Source organism: Carassius auratus, chromosome 4 (genome assembly GCF_003368295.1).
Source record: "Carassius auratus strain Wakin chromosome 4, ASM336829v1, whole genome shotgun sequence".
NCBI lineage: Eukaryota > Metazoa > Chordata > Actinopteri > Cypriniformes > Cyprinidae > Carassius > Carassius auratus.
In genome coordinates, this window is record NC_039246.1 from 12,629,679 (window position 1) to 12,652,080 (window position 22,402).

At 39.3% G+C, this 22,402-nt stretch overlaps 1 protein-coding gene across 1 annotated transcript in view; it reads left to right on the forward strand.

The window, feature by feature from the left end:
- Positions 1-4,779: 4,779 nt before the first annotated feature.
- The window catches only part of LOC113058881 (protein Wnt-5b), a 78,012-nt gene continuing 60,389 nt past the window's right edge, over positions 4,780-22,402 (forward strand). The window contains exon 1 of the mRNA XM_026227158.1: positions 4,780-5,516. The gene's annotated coding sequence lies outside the window, so the exon portion shown is untranslated. The remainder of the gene's footprint in view (positions 5,517-22,402) is intronic.

Genomic DNA, 22,402 nt, shown 5'->3' on the forward strand with positions numbered 1-22,402 from the left:
TCTTTTGCCTTTGTATGTTTATAAACTCTTTCATTCAGTCCTTTTTGTGTTTGAGCATTTTCTGTCAACTACAATGCATTATTATTCGTACCGTTCTTTGTTACAAATCTATTGTGCTGCCTACCTCAACTGCATCTGAAGGCAACAAATCGGCAAAAGATAAAATTCTGTCTATATTTTTTAAGATACTTTGTTTGTCATAAAACGCAGTATCACATGTATCCTTGTGAACAAGATGGTCTAAAACTTGAGCGAAATGTTAAGAATTTTTATTTCGTTCAGCATTTCAAAATATTTCACTTAACTAGATAAAATTGACAGTTTGAGCCAGTATTTGGATATTTTTAAGCTTATTTGAGGATTGTCATTTGCTTGGCTAAATGCTTTTTGGAATCATGAGTCAGTGTTTCAAATGAGTCATGTGACGTTCCATTTCAGTTAAGATGCTGCTGCTTATGTAGACTGTAAACAGCAGGGTAGCTCAATAAGTTTTGGATCAGAGCTAATGTTCCGTAATTACTCAGTGAGTCACTTCATAGGACTCCTATCAGTGTAAGATGTATTGTTGTGGTGACATCCTCAGTGTTCATCATCAAGAGCCTTCCTTCCTCTCCTGTGCGTCTCTCCACTCCAGACAGAAAGAAACCTGTTTGATACAGATGCCTCAACCCACAAAAAAGGACCACAGATGGCCCGCTGAGATGTCTTGGTTTCCTCCTCCAGCTTTTTGCGCAGACCCCCCAAGGACTGGATTTACTGCCGATTACACATCACCACTTAGGCCACCCAGCGGAGTTCCTGTTGCAGTTTACACTCCTCATTTTACGATATACAACTTGCATGCAGTATATATCAAGTAGCGACTAGAGCATGCAGAGCGGGAGAGATTCCGTCGCTTTGGGGAAAATCAGCGTGTTTGCTAAACACAGGCAATGAGAAGAATATGACCACTATTTAAGCCACCATTCAAATGTGCACATTTCGAGAGAATTTCCCCCTGGGAAGGCCTTACTTATGTGCAGAGCCTGGTCCAGGAATCACAGGAGCTGCATCCAGACTCATACTTTTTAGAGTAGGTGCTGTTCCATAAAGAATTAACTTCTCAACAGTAAATGAAGTACGAGGTATGCAGGTGTGCAGTATAAATACATTCCCAGAAATGCTGCGTTCATACTGCTACTGCATTTGCATACTGCATAGTACAGAGGTAAGTTTTCTGACCTGGGTTTTGCCTTTGAGAAGCAAAGTTGGAATACATTTAAATTCCTATTCATTTCAGAATTTGAATTAAGTAAGCAAATAAGATATAAAATTGCAATTTGAGCTTAATGAAGTAAAAGTCTTTACATTTGAAGGTGGATGGATTAGATAGATGCAAGGGTAGATAGATAGATAGCCAATACAAATTCACACTTATGAATTTAAAAGCGAACCAATTCTGAATTTTGTCCGACCCTGATTCTGATGCAGTGAGAGTCTGTGCACAGCAGGAATGAGGGAGTTCTGTCCTTCCTCATCGCACTGCTACTGCTGGTGCTGGATAAGTAGAGCAGCCAATCACTGGCAGCCATCTCTATCCCATAAAGCCCTATATCCAAACAAAAGTGGCCTGTAGAGCTCTCTTTCTGTTTAAAGTGCATGTATATATAGAAATACTTCTGCATATGTTTTTACAGAGTGGCGCAGAGGATAAGAGGTCCGTGTGTGGGTGTGGAAACGATGTGGTTTCAACCATAGTGGCCAAAGGCACACTGATTGCAAAAAGCAAAGGGAGAGAGTGAAAAAAGGAACGGTAAGCGCCTAAAATAAACGCCATGTCCATAGGATGGAGAGGCATGGAAAAACATATTTTTTCACATCACTTGACTTCATGAAGGTCATAAAGAAAACAAGACCCGTCACTTACATGAATGCGGTGCATTGTCTGGGTTTTGTGGTGAGCTGCACTCAACAATTTGTCCGTCTTACTTGGAAATGGCATTATCATAAGCAAAGTTTGCTTTAGTGCACATAGAGTTATGCTAACTACGTGACTGTGCTTAGGGGGAGGTTATAAGAATGATATGTGACATGGAGATAACTAGAGCACTGTTTACCTGTGCAAAACTCACTGCCACGAGACTAAGGTGTAGCTATGTTTAATTTCTTCATGATACTCTCTTCCTAGAATATCAACAGATTTGAGAAATGTAGCATTACATCACTTGCTCACCAATGGATCCTCTGCAGTGAATGGGTGCCGTCAGAATGAGAGTCCAAACAGCTGATTAAAACATCCCAATAATCCAAAAGTAACCCACATGAATCCAGTCCAATAAACATCTTGTGAAGCAAAAAGCTCCATATTTTTAAGAAACAAATCCATCATGCTACATTTCCCCAAATCTGTTCAGATGAAGAAACAAACAACATCTTGGATGGCTCAAGGGTGAGTACATTTTCATTTCTTTTAAAGCAATTATGTCTTTTGTATCATAAATCTAATCACTTTGAAAAGTAACAGCACACTTCTCCCCTTCAAATGCTCGATTTGAGGTGTCTTTCATTTCTGAAGCACAAACTTGCTGGATGAGTTACACCTTGAAAGTTTCATACTTAAGGTTGTCAGTTTGTTGAAATCCCTAACCTTTAGTTTGATGCTTGCCTTAGCAAGCAGAACTAATGATAGATTAAACAGAGAGAGAGACTGTTCTTTTCTGCTGACACTAGTCTTTTTTTGGAAAAACATATCAACAAATTACAGACAGACAGACAGACCTGGGCTGGGATTTCACCTATACTGTAAATCAGTGTCTATAGAAAAGATCTCGCTGGAAATTAACAGGCTTGTTGAGAGTTAAACAACTAATTACAAGGCCATTATTAAGTGCACACTCACACACACACGTACAGCACAGAAGAAAGAACCAGACATGTAAGAGCCATTACAAGCTGTGACAGGTTTCTAGAGGACGATCTTACCTGGAGCTTCAAAAACAGCTGTGGATGAAACAGCAGCTCAAAAGAATGTCTGTATGTCCCGATCGAACAGAACAATGTCAAAACGCACTCTGGGAAACTGCTGAAATGACTTCATTTCTGCAAATAAGACAAGCTTGCGCTCATGTTATATAGAAGTAATGAATGGAGCAACTCTAAGAAGGGTTTTGGAACCGAGTCAGAGCCTGGGGAACGGAGCTGGGTTTGATTATGTACAGGAGTGAGCGGGTCCTGGGATGTTTGTCAGATAAAAGCTGCATTTCTAACACATCACGGCTTTTAGCTCGTCTCTATTGTGGCCATTTTGACATGCTTACATTCTGCTTACATTTGATCTGCCATTGCAGACGTGAGAGAAAGGGCTCAAAGGCCTCGCATTCCCTTGAAAGCCGCAGTGTCAGTCAGAGAGATGGGTTCCTTAACCCGTACCAATGAAACTTTAGAAGGTCCCTTATAATACCTTCATCCCTTAGTGTTGTTACTACAATTGGGATGGGAAAAGGGCTCAGCAGATTGAGATGCTATCGATACTTTTGTCAGAATCTTTCACTCTCATTGCCAGCAGAAAGCTCCAGATGTCAGAGGTGGGCACGCAGCGGTAGATCAGGCCCATATGTGCGCCGCCGCTGCAGAATGTGTGTTCTGGAGAAATGGAGTTGGGCCTGACCCGCCGGCCCCTCCACGCTCGTTAAAGCAATATCTTCACATGTGGAAACCCGAGACGGCTCTACTGCGTGTTTGTCCTCCATTGTCATCTACCGTTCGTTCAGTCGCTCCATATGTGTGCGGGACTGTGGCTGCACCCCACCAGAGCTCAGAGCCAAATGCATGATTGTCGTATTTATGCGTTTGCAGAGCTGGAGCAATCTCTGAGCAGCGTGAACGTTTTCTGAATCAGGTTACAGTACTCTGTTATTCAAAACCGTGTTGTTAAATGAGTTTTATTGCTTTTTTATAAACGTTGCATATTATTGAGTAATGCTTACCATGTATTGTTTCATTTTATTCAGTATGGGTTGACATAAATGTGACATGCTAAAATGAATCTTAAACTGTTTTAAGAACTTTTAAGAAAATATTTTAGGTAAAAAAAAATACAGTGAACAATAATATTATGAAAAAAAAAATACTATTTACAATAACTGTTATCTTTTTGTATATGTTTTAAAATTGTATTCTGTGATGGCAAAGCTAAACTTCTGTGTCACATGATCCTTTAGAAATCATTCTATTATGTTTAAAAAAAGAAGAACCATTTTTAATAACTGAATGCCATTCACACATGAGCCTAAAATCAGCATATTAGAATGATTTCTGAAAGATGAATACATTCTAAAATATATTACAATAGAAACCAGTTATTTAAAAAATGCAATAGTACTTCACAACGTTGTTTTTACTGCATTTCTTATAAAATAAATGCAGCCTTGGTGTGCATACGGGACTTTTTTTAACAACATAAAAAATCATTCAAAAAAAAAAAAAACTAAAGAAAAAACTGTTAGGTGTAAAAGGAAAGTAAAACTTTGTATTTGAATCTTTTAAAAGTCTTGAAAAGTTTTGATTAGGTTTCCAAAGTATACCCAGGCCTGCCACAGTAAAGATCATCTCTCTTATAAAAACTAATTACTACAACTTTATTGGCTGACTAATAGGAGCAGTGGTTGGGACACTAGTCCAAGTGTTCGTCAAATGGGAACGCGCTGCTGGAGGACTGTGGTTTCTCTCCCTCCCCTGCTCCGAGGCTGGAGAGATGGGGAGGGCAGGCCCATGAGTAGGCAAAGCACAAACTAGTCAAAACTCACTCCTTCACCCCCCTGCCTGCGGACTGAAGCAGTCGCTAGAATTTCTTCGTCGTCTGCTTTTAGTGCTTTCCTGAAGCACCAGGGTTTTAGGTTAAAAGCCCGAGCATCATCTGGAAAGAAAAGAGGGGGAAAGTTTGAAAGGTTTCCGTGTTTCCTGAGCAAAAGGAGGATTTAAGACAGAACTGAAGTTTTAAGCGCAAAAAAAAAGTTGTGAATGCATGAGCTCTTTGAGGCGGACTGATTGACTCCAGACTGCTTTTGTCTGCTAATTTCTCTAATAAAGAGGAACAGTGTTTTGTCGCTCCTGTTGCGCACCGCACGCGCAGCGCGTTTGTTTGCGCTCTTGTCAAACTATTGAATGTTTAATTGACACCTGTTGCGTGACGTCGTAGTGCTCTGTAGCCCGGTAAGTGTATCGCAATTTATAAACCTTTAACTCGAGTGATTTTCGCGGAACTTTTTTTCCTCCCGCAATGGACAGCGCCGGACTGTTTTGGAGTATGTTCTTGAGGTGAAAACCCAGAAAAAACCCTGGAAACGCAAATGCCGAGTTAAATCTATCGGAGGTGGAATTGTTTCGTATTTTCTGAAGTAACTCCTACTTTATCTGCGCTTCAAAAGAACATCACGTAGAGCAGAAGACCAGGTTCAGCTGTCAGGACTTCAACTCGGGTACTTTGGGGGAACTTTTGGAGACCTGCACTGAACGGATAGATCGATATCTGCAAACAAGTAAGTTGTAGTTACTATCAACCCTAAAAGTTGTATTGTTTGTATTGTTGATGTGTTGTCTCAAGCTTTTGGTTGTTTTAAGAGAACTGTGTACCCGCCAGCGAAACTTAGAGGCTTCGTATCATATAGGCTACCCTCTTCATCTCAAGGTTCCTACAAAAATATGTTTTTGCCCAAGGCACAGAGAGAGCGGGGAGATAGATGTAACACCATCGGTTTGAGCAATTAAAAACGAGCTCCAGGAGTGAAATCTCTGTCATACATGTCCAGCACCTTCCTGAGATGACAGACAGTACAGGTTGTGGGACTCTTTGTTTAAATATAACGGGTTTACGTGACACAGAACGATTTGGGGGTAAAACTGTATAATTTCACGTCTGGTTTATCATTTGATTTGCGTTCATGTTAACGGATATTAAATGACAAACTGAATCAAAAGGTTCTCTTGTTTAACATTCACAAAGGCTTTCCTCTGCATGTTTCAGATTAAATAATAATAATAATAATAATAATAATTGTAATACAAAAACATTTTTCAATGTAGGCTACTGGACCCACAAAGATTGCAAAAAAGAGACCTAGTAGGCCGTTTGACACAGCGGTGAGAGTGACTAACATTCACACAGTTCGTTTTTATGTATTTCTACATTGTTATCCCTTTTTATTAAGAGTTTTACTTGCAAAATGTTTTCTGTTTGTTTCGCTTTTTGATAAAATTTGCATATGAGTGATAGCATTTTAGTATTATGTTGAGCAAGTATATTACCACAAAAGGCTACATTCGTTCACATAATCTGCATGTTTTCTATTAGTGTTACAACCCTTTTACTAGCAACCCTCCGCACTCTTGTATGTTACCTGACAATAAAAGGATAAATTGTAGATTTATAAAGGAGCCTAATTAAATATGAAAAAGATAAATACGGAAGTCTGCATTACAGATGTTTAAATGTTTTACAACACTCTCCGTTCTCCCCTACTGCTATAAAGTCTTATTTTACCCACTTGGATTCTTTAGTATTTGTTGACATAAAGAACACTCATGTCCTGTTAATTTTTTTATGCTCCAGAGTTGACTCACTCTTTGAATAGTTAATTTTAGACTGGGATACTCTAATAATCTGAATCACTTTCCTCTCAATGGATGTGGGGCACATCTTTCAAACGGAGGTCAAATGTTTGAAATGATTTTATCGGGATTGTGTCAGGATTTTCTTGCAAAAACACTTCATGTAATGTGTTGAAGCTGAGAAAATGATCGACAGTTGCTGACTTTTGCTGCAGTTTTTAAATAAGCCATCTGTAGTCTGTCAATGAAAAAGATTTCTCGGCCATTTGAGAAGCGTCAGGCAGAGCCGGTCGCGGTTGCATAGGGCCCTGTGGCCTCCAGGGGGCCCCATGTCAGGGTTCAGACTGATAATAATAACTTTTATAAAGTTTCAGTTGCATGTGTTAATGTTTGAAAATGAAGAGGTGGCTATAAAACTGGTGCAGACTGCAGAGAAGTGGGAAAAGTGAAAAGACCAGTTAAGTTTTACAACACTGCACTTTTGCGGTGTAAAGTTCGGTCAGATTTTCTCACTGATTTGGACCAAACAGCAGAAGTGCTGAATAAAAATGCAAGTTCACTCTGACAGCAGGTGGCGCTTTAGGATCAGCAGAAATACACCATTTCCATGGTTACCCTGTACACAAAGCAGCTTCTAGCAAAAGTTTTCAAATTAAATTATACCATATCTTTATTCAAACATTTGTTTACACTTATACATTTTGGCATTTTAATCAGGAATAAAAACATGCCAGCCAAAAATAAATTATTCTGTATTATCATTGATAATAATAATAATAATAATAAATTATTCTCTCAAATTTTCTTAATCCAGGTGTTCTTGTTTTATTAAAGCATTGGTTTAAATGTTTTAAATAATTGTTAAAAGTGCTTAATAAGTAAATATATCTTCATATTTATGTATTGAAAGATAAACACTGAGCAGATGATTGAGAGAGTTTGGATTTTTTTTCATCAGGGTTATTATAATTAAATAAATATTGAAATAAAATAAATGTTAACTGAAATAAAATGCTTCTACGGTTTTATTTTAGCTGGTTGACAAGGCAACATTTCTCATTTTCATTTACTTTGATGTTCCAAAATATCACTAAAATAAAATGAAATAACTATACAGAAAATCAACAACAACCACCAAAAAAAAAACAAGTAAATTGTTTTATTTGAGATTTAATGTAGGCCTATTGAAGAATATCAATCAGTGAATTTTCTGCTGTATTTTTAAGGGTCAGTAAACTTTACGCAAACCTTTCAGTGCTTCTGTTTTGTTTCATTAATATGAATATTTCTTGTTTTGCCCTCTCAGCATTATTTGGGTTTATGTGTGTTTGTGTAATGTAAAGCTACCTTTCCAGTGCCTCTGGAACGATAAGAAGATTCTTGTCTTCTCGGCCAAAATAGTTTCTAACCGCAAAAATATAAACAGGTGTCCTTTAACCAAACACTTGAAGATTTAGATGTGCTCTGAGGCTCTCTTTTATCAGCTCGAACTGAGGAACAGACAGTGGGAAGCAATATCTCCTGTTGTGTGTATAAACGCTGGCTGTGGGTTTCATTCCCCTATGTCGGCCATATAATTCATGTGTTTGTGTTTTATCTTTTCTCCCTGCCAGAGACTGTATTTGTGCAGGTTTAATTGTGTTAAACGTATTGGCCAGATATGCTGTGTGTAAGTCCTTATCGATACTTTACATTGAAGTAAACCTTATTCTCACACACGTAATGGAGCTACTTTCTCCCTCTTAACAGACCACTTTTAGGACTTAACTGAGGTTAAGAGGGTTCACAGAGTCCTGTGCTTTAATTTGGCGAACCATTTTCTTTTGAAATCGTAATACTCCCTCTTTTCAAACACGACGATCCGGGTAAGAGCAAACAGGCTTCCATGTTGCACTTGATTATTCCCATTTGTTCTGCGGCAACGCTGTGATTTGAATCAGCATGAATCTGAAAATGTGTTATCCATGGTGCGGTAAATATCTAGAGGATGTATATGGAAGTGTGTTTGTTGAGGTTTTCCTTTTGTTAATTCGTTTTAAAACAGTTTGTGGTCGTTTTCTTTGATCACACAGCCTAAAGCCTCGTTTTTGGAGGGAAGGGGCTCTGATATCTGATCAAGAGCTTGCTGTTTAGCTTTCAGATGTTTTTTAGTCTCGATCCTACCTCAGCCCAGGGTTTTCCCCTTTTCTTCTTTTATATGTGTCTATCTGTTTTTCTGTGGTATTGGAATGTGACGGGGCTGAGTTGATTAAGACATTGATTCATTTAATGAAATGTTTGAGTTCTGGGGTGGAATGAGAAGCTGCAGACACCAGCCGTGTTTCTGTGGCCAAAGCTCTGGGAAACCTCTCAAAAGCTGATTCAGAGAGATAAAACCGTCAACAGCCCACCTGCACAAGCCAACCTGCCTCTCTTGCCTGAGCACGCGCTTCACACACACACACATGTACATCCCCTATCATCTGCAGCACACACTCTTAGGCTCTCTGTCTGTTTTTCTCTTTCTCTCTCAGTTATGTTTCTTTCTCTCACTCTCAGGAAAATGCACAGAGACAATTGCAATCCAAAGGCAACCTTTCCTTGAAACATGACAGTAGGATGCAAAAGCGATGTGTCAGGTTGTACTTTGTTGTTCCTGATCACCATGATCCAGATGCCTCTCAAAAGTGTGATAATACTCCCCACCAGGCCCTGCCGTCCATTGAGAGGTTGGGTCTCTTTCTTTTAAGTGCAAATAGTACCACCCCCTTCTCACATGCATCATGTAAGCTGTTCTGTCAGTGATTTGGGGACTGATAAAAGTGCCCACAGCCCAGCCCGAGTCTGATGTGTCTGGCATTGATGTGTGCATAGAACCCTTTTATCCACATGCTAGGAAAAAGATGGTGTGGTGATGTGTGATCCTCAAGATCAAATGCAGTAGTGGGGCTAATGTTTTGTGGATGAATTTGAATTTATTTAACTTAAGCTATTTATGTATGCATAAAAATATTGTCATTTTTTAAATTTTCTGTATATATTATACATTTTTTAGGTTTTTATTTTAGAGAAAAATTGATGCAAAGGAGGACAAATAATTTTACATTTAGCAAAAGCATTTATTATTATTATTTTTATGTATTTATTTATATATTTATATATATATATGAGATTACATTTTAGGTAAGTTTTCGTTTTTTATGCTTTTTTTGGGATAATCTATGTAATCCCGTGGAATCGAAATGTTAAATATAGAAGACAGAGAAACAATCTTATTCGTAGCTAAAATTATAAATTAGCCAAAACATTAATAAACAACTACGGAAGGGGCGGAGGATGTGTGAAATGGCAATTCTGCGAAGTTCATGCTGATTCTTGACTATAGGTCAGACATCACGTGAATTTGAGCTCATGGGATCATCGTTTCCTCCCTCTCACAGACTTATAATGCAGAGTAAACTAAAATCTTGACTTGCTGAGCAACTATTTAACAGTTCTGGATTGCACTGCACTTGTTTTTCACTGGAGATAATGGGCTCCTTACTGGAGCGGTTTTCTAGCTTGTAATCATGTCAGAGACTGTGTTATTTGTTCGGATGCTCACATGAAGCTCCAACACCAGGTGTGGACTCTTTAAAACATGCCACTGTTTCAACACCGCTTTGAAAAATAGGAGCCTATGCTCATTGATTACAGAGATCCAGACTGTGAAATGCTGAAGGGCATGGTGTATCGACATCATGTCTGAGTGAGAACGGGCCTGTCTGTCTGTCTGTGTGTTTACCTTCATCACCTGTGCCACGCGTCAGCATCTATCACTCACACACATGCGCACATGCGTATTGACGTCCTGTCTGGACACAGAGACAGTGATCAGCAGAAGTGCTGCGGTCACCTCAAACACATCATGAGTAATGCGAAAATTACAGTGCTGGGTTTGTTGATGCAGATTTAGCATGACGTCTATCTAATACTAAAGAACAGCTGTCATAAGCAGTGTCACCGTTTGCCCTTAAGCTTGTTTATAGCTAGCTACTTGAATAATAGCACACTTTTTAGTGGCACAGACATGGGAACTCTATCGCCCCCTTGAGTTTACTGTAATGTTAAGTATGTACAATAAAACTCTGTGCAGTACGTTTATGGCCTTATAGTTTCTTTCAACTTTTTATAAAAGCATGCTCTGACCGCATCCGTAAAACAGTGGCTGTGGATGTTACCGGCAGAATAAAACATACATGATGTTTTTCCCCACCAGGATGTATTGTCAGTGCACCATGGCGTCGACCCAGTGTAAACACAGCTGTATGTGACACTTCTGGCCAGCTGTTAATTTGTGAGTGTGTGTGTTCACCTCTGAGTGTTACGAGAAGATTCCCCGTCGGCTATTTAACAGAATTCAGGGATATTCCCGAACATTAATCAGCTATGCAAACGACTCGGTGCTTATTTAAGATTTAGAGTGTTTTTCAGAGGAGAGGATAGATTTTACAGATATAGAGTGCATGTGTGTGTGCATGTGTGTGTGTTTAACCACTTTAAGGCCTGTGGAGTCCTGCTCGAGGTTTCGAAGTGCTGTAATAGATAAAAGCCATGCGTGTGAATCTCTCCCCCTCGCTGTTAGATAATGATGTGCAAAATTGGTCGTCTTGATGGTGAGTCTTTGAGTGTGGCCTGGGCAGCAGGAGGGGTTTGAAGCGCAGCAGGGTTTCTGGAAGTTGTTGAAGGGTGCAGGAATGGATGATGTGCCTCTTTCTCCTGGTTTTATGCCCTAATTGAGCTCTGCTATGGCTCTGAGTCTGGCTCAGCAGTGTTTACAAACTCTCTTCTGTAAGCTGGATATTAGCAGACGGCGTATTTGCTTGTTTGTATGTGTGTTTGTGTATTCACATGTACATATTTACAAGGGATGTGCACCGGAGTGCTTGGAAGCGACAGCAGTGATGGATCGCGAATACACTTTTGTTTGCGTAGTATTTTTGTCTTGTTTTCCAGTGCAAATATCTAAACATTCTTAAAACTAAAAATATTTACTTGATTTAAGGAACATTTATTTATTAAGTCTTGTTTACTGAGAAATTTATCTTAATTATGTGAGGTTAATTTTTAAAACATGAAAATGACTTTTTGCATTGTAGCAACGATAATGGGACATCATTTTTAATTTAGTGATTTTTTTTATTCCTCTTTTGCCATTTTTGGATGGTAACTTGTTAAAAATGGCTAGAAAGAGCACAATATAATGGAACTGTGTTTTTGTAAATATTTATTATATTAATTTGATACATAACTTGTATTACTTTTATTATAAATGTATTATATTTTTTGTTTTTAATAATATTTGAATTGCTTTTTTTAATACTAATGTTAACCTAATTTAAAAATTTAGGTTGACTATTACAATATTAGGATGTTGTGTCTTTTCATTCTCATGTGTAATTGTAAGTTTTGTTTTTGTATAAAAAAAGGTGTACTTTCAAAGGATTTTGATATGAAATTCCAAATAAAATCACAATAAAAGCTTAGGTGATATTGTTCGATACAGTGCAGTGACCAAAGATGACCTCTCTTGATCTTGATACTGTACTGGTTAAGTTAGTTAAGAAGTCATACCAGCACCACAACATACCCTGCTGGAGAGCAACATCAAAAACATGCTGGTCTTCTGAGCAGGGTTTGATCAGTCTATCTACTTGTCTGTACTAGTCTTGCATTAGGCATGCTAGCTCACAATGGAAAGATTTCCTTTCAATCAGTATTGCCAAAGATCTGTAATGCAAAGTTGTCACTGGCAGGGTTTCAACGTGCTTTATCTTATTTATACTGTTGCATGAATGCATTATGTCATACATTTTTATTACATTTAACTCATTATTTTCCCATGATTTAGGACAAAGCTACAACATTTTAGTTAGAAAATATTGGTCTACAGCCACACATAACTGTAGATCTAAACCAAAAAGTTCTTCTCCTTGCACTATGACTTCAGGCTGCATTTCATCATATGCAATTGTTTCTGTGAATACTGCTGGAGAGATTCAGGTGTATATGCATTTATGAATGTTGCTGTAGAGCATATGAGTATTATTATGCATTATGCATTAGTCTTTTTTTTCTACAGCGGTATGTTGCAATCGGAGGCTTCTGACAGGGACAGCACTAAAGAGCTGCCGAGGGATTTGGGTGAGAGCGGGCGGTTCTGCTCTGCACATTTGAACACATTGAGTGAGGAATAGGGTTTAAGGAGTGAGCTAAGGAGATTGCGAGGGCACTAGCAGAGCACCGGTAATAGACTGGTATAATAGCTGTATAAATCCTGCTTGAGCCTAGACACACACATACACACACACACACACTCACATATGGCCACGCTTTCTCTAAAACACTCTAATTTTCTCCTCTCACATGTTTTCTTGTTCTTGCACCAATTGAAACACAATTTCCCCACAGTTTAGCTTCACACACATACACTCACTAGACGAGAGAGTGACCTCGCTGCCCCGGCCCTCACAGCAGCTTTAATTGGTGTCATTAAGAGCTCTGAAAGCCGGGAGATAATTGGCCGGGCCCACTTGAGCAAACAGGACTTCAATGGAGTCATTTAACAGCGTGATAGGGTGAGGGACTGGGGAGTCCTGGGAAGAGGGCTGACAGCGAGAGAGGGGGAAATGGGGTGTTTGGGTTAAAAAAGGGTTCCTCTTAAACAAGATTTCAGGGGGCAGATGGTGGGAGTTCACCTAATCAAGCGCTGTGACCTAGTAACACTGAAACACAATGTGCTGTTATTGTTCCAAATTTGCCTGCGCTCTAAAAAATAGTTAGTTTTATAGATTTGGAGGCGTTACAAATGCTAAACGGCATCTAAATGTTTAGATTAGGGTACTGTTTTCTTGTCAGTAGGGTTTCCTGAAGCAACTATGAGTATTAAGGCCCACTCACATCAAGAATGCTAATTATAACGATAACTATATTAGCCCCCACACCAAGGCACGAGAATGTTTTGTTGCACCAATTATGTCATCTGCCACTTCTTTTGGATCTAACTGTAATTATTTCCCACATCCAAGTTCCAGGTTATAATATGCAAAAGTCTAAACATTAATCTTTTCATTTTACAGCAAGTAGTGAAATTTACCCAAAATAAAGGCTTAAACGTCTAAAAAATGCACATTTAAAGGGCTCCTCTTTTGGTGACAGCTTACAGGGTAGATTTAGAACAATAGGCTACACACCGTGAATGCATCAGTTTAAAAAAAAAATCGTTGTATGTTTAGTATTTTTAAAAAAAAATGTTAGTATGTTTTCTGTAATTTTGTAATGGAATTTAAATGTGATGTAAATGCAGGCACTTGGCATTCCAAGTGTCAATAAAGGGAGAATTAAAAGTTGTCTCTGACTAAAAGTGTAATACAACTTGTAGTTTTGTTTGCTGTAATTCAGAAAGAGAGCCTGAATGGCCTTCATGAAGTGAAAAGAGACGTGTACATTTCCTTGGGTTGTGTGGAGTCGTGGTGGGCTCTGAAGGAGCATCAGGATGTTTGGAGGGACTCGGAGCAGCAGCAGGTCTTTTGTTGGATTCATTTAAGACTGAGGTTTCTCACTCCACTGCCACAACATTGTGGCTTTTATTAGCGTCCCCTCACATATTCACAGCCAGACTCACAATCTCAGGAAGTTCAGCTTTTGTGGAAAAAATAAAATAAATGCACCTTCCATCAGCTTCCCTTAACATTCTGATGTGTTTTTTTCTTTTTCATGCTTTCCCCCCTCAAAGCATCTTTATTTTTGTTCCTTTTAAAAAATGCACTTTTCTTTCAGCTTTTATGCGTCTTGCTACTTTCAGCTTTCTAACAACATCCCTAATAACTCTCTTTGCCTTTGCCTTGGGCGCATTTCATGACTGATTTCCCCTCATTGTGAGCTAGTTTACAGAAACACGCCGACTTCAACGCATTCAAACGGACGAACGGAATCTGGGGTACCATTAATCCGCTGTGCAGCATTTGGGAGCAATTTGGCATTTTGCATCATCACTTTCTCTTAGCTCTTACCACCTCTCCTCCACCACCAACTCACTCTCTTGGTCCGGTGATGAAAAGACGGATTCAAACCCGCCAGTAATGAGGATTAGCAGGGCAGGGAATGTTTGTCAGAGAGCCAAGCAGATCAAAGATGCTGCCCAGCGGACCATGAACTCCTCCAAACCCGTGATACCAAGAGTATGTGGTCATTTACACGAGCAAAACAAACAAGCAAGCAGCAACACCCCTGGACAAAGCGCCGGGTGTTGTGGCTCGTCTGTAACACTAGCGAGGCACATCTTTACCGTCTGACCCCAAATGACACAGCAGGGGCCCGCGCTGTGTGTCCCGGGCCGGACGGCTGTGTTGATCTATTGTAAATCACGCCTCTTTCAGCCGGCCAACTCAAACATGGCCCCGGTGAATGGGACTCATTGGACTGCTGGTGTGGTCCTCCGTTTATTTGCCTCCACATCCACGGAGGCTTTTTTAAAGAGCCATTTAGAGCTTTCAGAGGCCTCGAGATGACATTTAAAGCAGACGTGGCGGAAGGGCCACAGCGCAGGACACGCTACAGGTGCTGCTACAGTTGTGCATCTGTGTGTGTATTCGAGCATGTTGGTCTGAATGGTTACTGTGAGTTAAGGCTCCCTCGATGGTGTTCTGCATTCCAGGAGTGCTATGATTATCACCATCATTTGTTATTACAATGCAAGCAGACAGATGTTTAGATAGATGGAAACTGACTTGCAGTCAGAAAGTCAGGAGGAATAATTATTAATGGCTGACAGATATGGGTTTTGGATAATGACAGATGTAATGCACTGTATGATGTTTAACATATTTAGTTTAAACGATGAAATATATACATTTTAAGATTATTAATATATTATTATTTTATATTATTTAATATTTATAGACATGCACATATAGATTATTCATTAACATAGTATAAAAATGCATCTTAGTTTTAGTGTGTGTGTGTAATAATAATATTGTTAGATATGCATTTGAATATGTATATTTATAGTTGTATCTAAAGAAAACATTTTCATTTTATCTCTTAACATTTTATTTTGATTATTTATAATACTCTAGATATTTCATATATACACTAACTTTCAAATGTTTGGGGTTGGTAATATTTTAAAAAGCTTTTAATAGAGGTCTCTTATGCTCACTAAGGCTGCATTTATTTGATCAAAATGACAGTGATTTGAATGAACTGTTTACTATTTGAATATATTTTAAAGTGTCATTATGTCTCTGTGTTAAAGCTACATTTTCTGCATCATTACTCCTGTCTTAATATGCTGATTCAGTCTATTATAAATAATGTTGAGATAATTTTTTTAACTTTTGAACAACGTTCTAAAAAAAGATTTCTTTGAAATAGAAATGCTTTGTAACATTTAAAAAAAAATGTATTTACTGTCACTTTTGATTAATGTTATGCATCCTTGCTGAATACAAGTGTTAATTTATTTCAAAAGAAAAAACTAACCCCAAATTTTTGAACTGTAATGTGTGTGTACATAGCCTACATATAAAACATTAATGCAAAATAAGTATTTGATAAGAGGAAATGTTCATTATTCATTGTCAAAGCTGACAGTAGGGCACAGTTATTGACAGAAATAAAATGATTGAGCATAATGATTTTGAGTGGACAGTCAAAAGTCAAGCGTTTCATTAGCGATGGATTCAGACAGTGATGGGTCAGTAAGGGAACTGCACAGATTGTAAGATGCCTCAGACAGACATTTTTGAAAGACAGTTGGTGTAGGCAGACAGCAAGGCACACAGATAGACGGGCAGAGCCGTGATGTGAGGGGTGAAGCCTGTGGGAGCGCAGAGAGTGTGTGTGCCCTGCAGGCTTTTCTGCCAGCGTGACGGCTTTCGGCTGCAGCTCTATGCCCTGAGGTCCTCTTGTTCAGCCGTGAGATGTGTGTGTGTGTGTGTGTGTGTGTGTGTGTGAGAGAGAGAGAGAGAGAGAGAGAGACAGCAGTGTGCAATGTATCCCAGTTATAGCCTGGTGTTTGTCAAAGCCAGATTTGTGTGTGTGAAAGAGAAGAAAAAGTTGGCAAAGTTTTCGTACGTGTCAGCGCATTTGCTTTTGTTTATGTTACATGGCAGTTTGTGTCTCCATATATGAGTGTGTTTTTGTGCTTTCCCTCTTCCAAGAGAGAAAAGATGAGTGAATGATGGTGTTAAGAGGGAGGGATGGAGAGGAAGATGGACACAAGTCATATCTGGTGGGAAATATCGCCCCTCTATGGCAGCTTAGGGTCACTGCGCCCCCGCCTGTGGGAAAATGGACAGATAATTGATTTCTAAAAGCTGGGATTGCATGAGAAACAGCACAGAGCAAACGTGTAACACATTCTCTCTCTCTCTCTGTGCTCGAGCCAAGATGTCAGACAAAAGATGAAATTATTAAGAAGATGAAAATCAGTATTGATCCGAGGGTTGTTCCTCTTTGTCACCATGTCCCATAGATCTTTGCTCAGATCATGCTCTGTGGATCATTGTTTAGGTGAAGGATGGAGGGACGATGGAAATGAGAGGAGGAAGTGTAAGCTCTTTTATTGATCCTGAACGTGAAGGGCTTTAACACCCTGAATGGCTCTTGACTTCAGATTCAGCATTCCTACACATTCTGTGTATTCACTCCTATTTTAAATCAAATCTAATGTAGTAATGTGTCAGTTGGCTCCTGTCTTGTAGATGTGTAATTTAGGGATTACAACTGTGCTGATATCTGAAAAACCATTTTACGTGGTTATTTGGTCTCCCAACCTAGCCACGCTGGTTTAACAAGTCTATCTTGCTGGTCTTAGAAGGGTTTTGGGCACTTATCAGCTCATCAGATTGGGAAACCAGCTGGCTAAACATTTTGACCAGGTTTGTTGACAGGCTAGACCAGTATAAACCATCTAAAACCACCAAACCTTTGGCAGTTATAAGCTGTTTCTCAGCTGTATGTTTTGCTTTGCATCTGGCTGCGTTCATTTTCTCCCCCACAAAAATGCCAAATCACTTGTTCTCCTTCAAATTATCACTCTCATCTCTCCCACTCTCTCTATCTCCTCATTCAGCGTCGTGAGGATAGAGATGCTGCTGCCAGTCATCCGAGCGGAGGAGCGTCTCACGCACGCCGTATATCAGGGTGATAACTCACTGTCAAGGGAATTGATTTTGGGATCTCTCAGGACGGAGGGCCTTGAATTGTTTTTGATAGTCAGTACTGTCAAGACGGATACCCTGAGCAAGATTAATTCCACTGTCGTCGTCTTTTCTGTTTTCAAGTCTATGAAATGATCTCATGATGGCAGATGTTCTGATTCGAGGACAATGGGTTGTGCTTAAGAGTCGTTCCTGCAGCTGCAGACAGAGGGCGCTCTCCCCCTTAGAGAAAACATGGGGGAGGTTTTGGGGAAGGCAGATAGACAGAGACAGAGGCAAAGATCTGCCCGCAGAGGAAGCCAAAAGAAAGCAGGCACAGAAGAAATGCACACGAGAGAGTTGTCTTGAAATCTTTTCTGATTTTATGCAGAAGTAATAGAGAAAGCAAGAGAGCACTATTATAAAGAACAGACAGGTGATATTCAGTCCAGCTCATGTTTTTTTGTTATATTGCTTAAATATGTAACAAATGACAAACTAAATCCACACATGGATTTCTCACAATGCCGATAATCTCAAAATGACCAAATACCGGTCAATTTATCTGTCTCTATCCCACTCCTGACCCCCACCATCCCCTCTTTCTTTCTTCCTCGCTTTCCTTGCTGTAATTTATAGCGTTAGAGAAACAGATCATGCATGGAGGAGCTCAGGCAGCATGTGTGCATGGGGATTTTTGCAGTTTAGTTAATAGTACATATCATATCTGGATTCCACACCAGCGCTCCCCAGGGATCCGGCTACACTGGCTGCAATTAGACTGACAGTGGGCAGGCAGGCAGGGCTCCCAGCAGAGCCTCTGAGAACCACTAATCAGCCCTGAGAGCACGCTGCGGGACGGAGGGGGTCAGACCAGAAGAAGGACAGATAGAGTGTTCGCTTTAAACCAGCTCAAGTTGTCCTGACAGTGGATGAAGATAACTCCAGCCAGAGAATCCAAATTGATCATTACAATTTTGCATTAAGCTGTCTTTCAAATATAATTCTTAGACATATTTTATATATTTTAATCAATAATATAGTTTATAAACATTTCTGTTTATTGTGTGTGTGTGTGTGTGTGTGTGTGTGTGGTGTTTTTATATCTTAATTTACATTTTAAAAGTTATAAAAAAAGAATTATGTTTTTTATTATTTTACATATTTTTTTAATTGCAATACATTTTCTTACATTTTAAAAATTAAATAAATTTTGTTTTAATGTATTATTAATATATTTAAATATTAATATACTTATTATTTTGACCCAACCAGGGTAATATATATTTAATTTTTTTTTTTTTTTTTTTTTTTTTGCTAAATCTGAAATGTAGAGGTAAGGTACTGTATATAGTATGTAAATGTGGACAATCTGACATTTTTTAGAAAATCTAGTGTATTATCAATGAGGTAATGTTTTGCTCTGTGGTCTCTTTTTCTTCCATAGTAATGTAATGTAAAGAAATATAAGAATGTAATGTACATTTACGTATTTGATAAGACAACAGAATTATCATTATCACAAAATAAAAGAGTTAAATCTAATATTTTCCTTTGCATACTGTAGCTGTTCACTCCTATGAAGTAGTGATTCAGAAACTGAAAACCGATTCAAAGAAGGAAGGACAAAATTCGAACTGATGGCTCTGGGAATTCAAATGATGTAAGTGGCCATTGAAAGGGTTTTGAGCCAAGCTCGGGAACGGCCAAAGAGGATTCATAGCATCTCAGAAACATTGGAGACGGAATCCAGGGATGAAAAGATTTGAAAGGATTTGGGAAATTTTAGGTCTTTGTTTTTTTTTTTAGCTTCAATGATAATTTGGTAGAGCAGTCATGTTTACCATGGGGATTTGTGGCAGCAAGCATGCGTCATAGATGTTTTCTGTAAAAAGCATGTATAATGCATGAGTGCTGATGCTGATGGACTCCTATAGTGGTTTAGATGCTGCTTGTGGTCTGTCTCTCCCATGTGCTTGTAGCTGGACATTCGAGAGGCAGTCTGAAACTCTTCAGCATTTCCTGTGTCCGTCATGGCCCATGTCTGTCCTTCAGTACCACACGGCTCAAAACACACACAGCCCTCCAGGCTCTCTCTGTATGAGTTCCCTTTCCCATTTACCTCTCCACACTCCACATTCCTGTACGCACCACTGTGATCAATCAGTATCTGTGCCCAGCTGTCTGCTCTATAGTTCTGCATGGCTACAGACGACACTCGCGTTCTTGGTTCGAGCCCAAACACCAATTTGGGCCGTTCCATTAGTAGCCTGTGAAAGGGGGTTGTTCTCTGCGTGTGGGCATTTACCAGATGCTGCTGCCGCTGTGAGAGACGATCATCAATCTGGGTTCAGCTGGCAATGGATTTCCCCCCATTGCGGCCCGCATTTGCTCAAACACACACTCGCCTCTGGTGGATCGCTCAATAACTTTCAAACAATAAAAAATGTCAGAGATATGAAGGAAATCTTGCTTCAAATGCATTTAATTGATCAAAAAAGACAGTAGAGCAATTCTAGTTTTACAAAAGCTTTCTATTTCAAATAAATGCTGTTTATTTGAACTTTCTATTCATCAGAGAATCCTATAAAAGTAAGGTTTCCACAACAAAAAAGAAAATACAAAAGTATCAAGCAGCAAAACTGCTTTCAACATTGATAATAATATCTGTTTATTAAACAGCAAATCATCATTTTAGCCTGATTTCTGAAGGATCATGTGACAATGCAGCTGTCATCACTGGAATAATGTACATTTAAAAATGTATTCAAATATAAAACCGTGATTTCAAATTGTAATAATATTTCACAACATTACAGTTTTTACTGTATTTTTAATAACAAAATGCAGCCTTAAAGAGCATAAATGAAATCAAAATCAAAAGCATAAAATTAATCTTAACAACTGCAATTTATTAATTGTGATTTTACAGTGCTGTCAAAAGCTTTCTTCAGCATTAGTTGGCTCATAGTAAATGTGTTGTTCCATATTTAGTTATGCGGAGAAGAATTATGGACCAATGAGATTTCATTGTGAGCAGGACCTCTCAGTGTGATGCAACAAAAATAGAAACAGAAATACATATGTACTGTATGTGTACCTGTTGCTGTTGTTACTGGTTGGGTCAAAATAATAATAATTACATGCAAGAGATATTCAAGAATGTTCCACTGTTTGAAGATCCCATAAGAATTTATTAATCCTTTCCAGTAGCTCAAACAGCAAGGTGTTTGCAATGCCTCTGTCGTAGTAAATGCATAAACGGATGAAAAGTCTACCTTGAATGTAATGTAAGATGCTTTAAAAGCATCTGCCTAATGCATAAATGTCAGTTTACGGTTGGCATTTTGTTGAAAACAGTATTTACAGTGGCAGTAACTTCCCTTTCTTTCTGTCTGGCTCGGTCTCTCTCTCTCTCTCTCTCTCTCTATCTGGCGGCATTCAAACTGTCTTTTGCCCACCTAAGCGGCACAGTATCACCCGCTGTGGGGTTGAGGGAGGGTGTGAGTGAGCGAGCGAGCCGACTCTGGGTGGCTGCCAGGTCTAGATCTGTGGAGGCTGGAGCAGAGGGGAGGGCAGGTGGAGAGGAGCCAGCTTCCCCAAGCAAGAGAGGTCAGAACTGGGCAGCCATCTCCCGGGAGCTGCGGGAGAGAGAGCCGAGCCTGTGTGGAGGAGGAAGAGGCAGGCAGTGGAGCGCAACACTGCAGAGAAGAGTAACAAACACCCTGACACTCAGCACACAGTGAGAGAGTTAGTGTGTGTGTGTGTGTGTGTGTGTGTGCGTGTGTTCTACTCTGAGAGAAAGAAGCACTTGAAATATCAGCGGTGGTGCAGTATGAAAGATTTTGAAGAATTTGAGAGTTTGTGATTGTGTAATGGTGCTAAGACCTTGAGAATGTTCTGAAGCCGGAATAAGTGTGTGTGTTGGAGACAGAGAGAGAGCCTGAAGGTCTGTGAAAACAGGGGGCTGGTGAGTGCAGTTGCTATTGGAACAGGCCGTCCACACTCTAATCTGACTCTGCTGGAGGGCGAGAAGACGGGAATGTGGCGAGAACGATGCGAAGGAAGTAGAGATGATGAGAGAGACAGTGAGAAACGCAGTATGTAAATTCAGGGGTGTAAGAATGATCTGAAATGTGTAGAGGGAAACAATATAAAACTAATCAGCCTGACTCATGAATATTAATGAGATGATTATTTGGTGAGGTAGGTGAGGGTACACTGGCCATATAGGATTATTGTGTAGGCCATATTAGCAACATTTAGTGGGCAAAAAGTTCAGTTGTCTGTTGTGATGAATGAAGCACAGCTTGCACAGAAGTCATTTTCGAAATTGTGTGGGGAACTTTTTTGCCCTTGTGTGAAACTCCCAAACATGGATTCCCATTTAAATGACTAGATATTAGTCAACAGATTTTTCCAAGCAACAGTAAGTGTGACCGCATCTTTAAAATGTTGTTTTATGTGTCAAACTACAGAGTTTTACACTGCAGATGAACTAAATAAATCTTAAAATACAATGACTATTTACTTAAATGTGGGGGGAATAGGATAACTAATCTCTAACTAAACTCATCTCAATGATACTAAAATAACCCTGCTTTGGAGGTCACATATCACTCTACAGTTGCTGTAATTGTTTCCTTGTATCC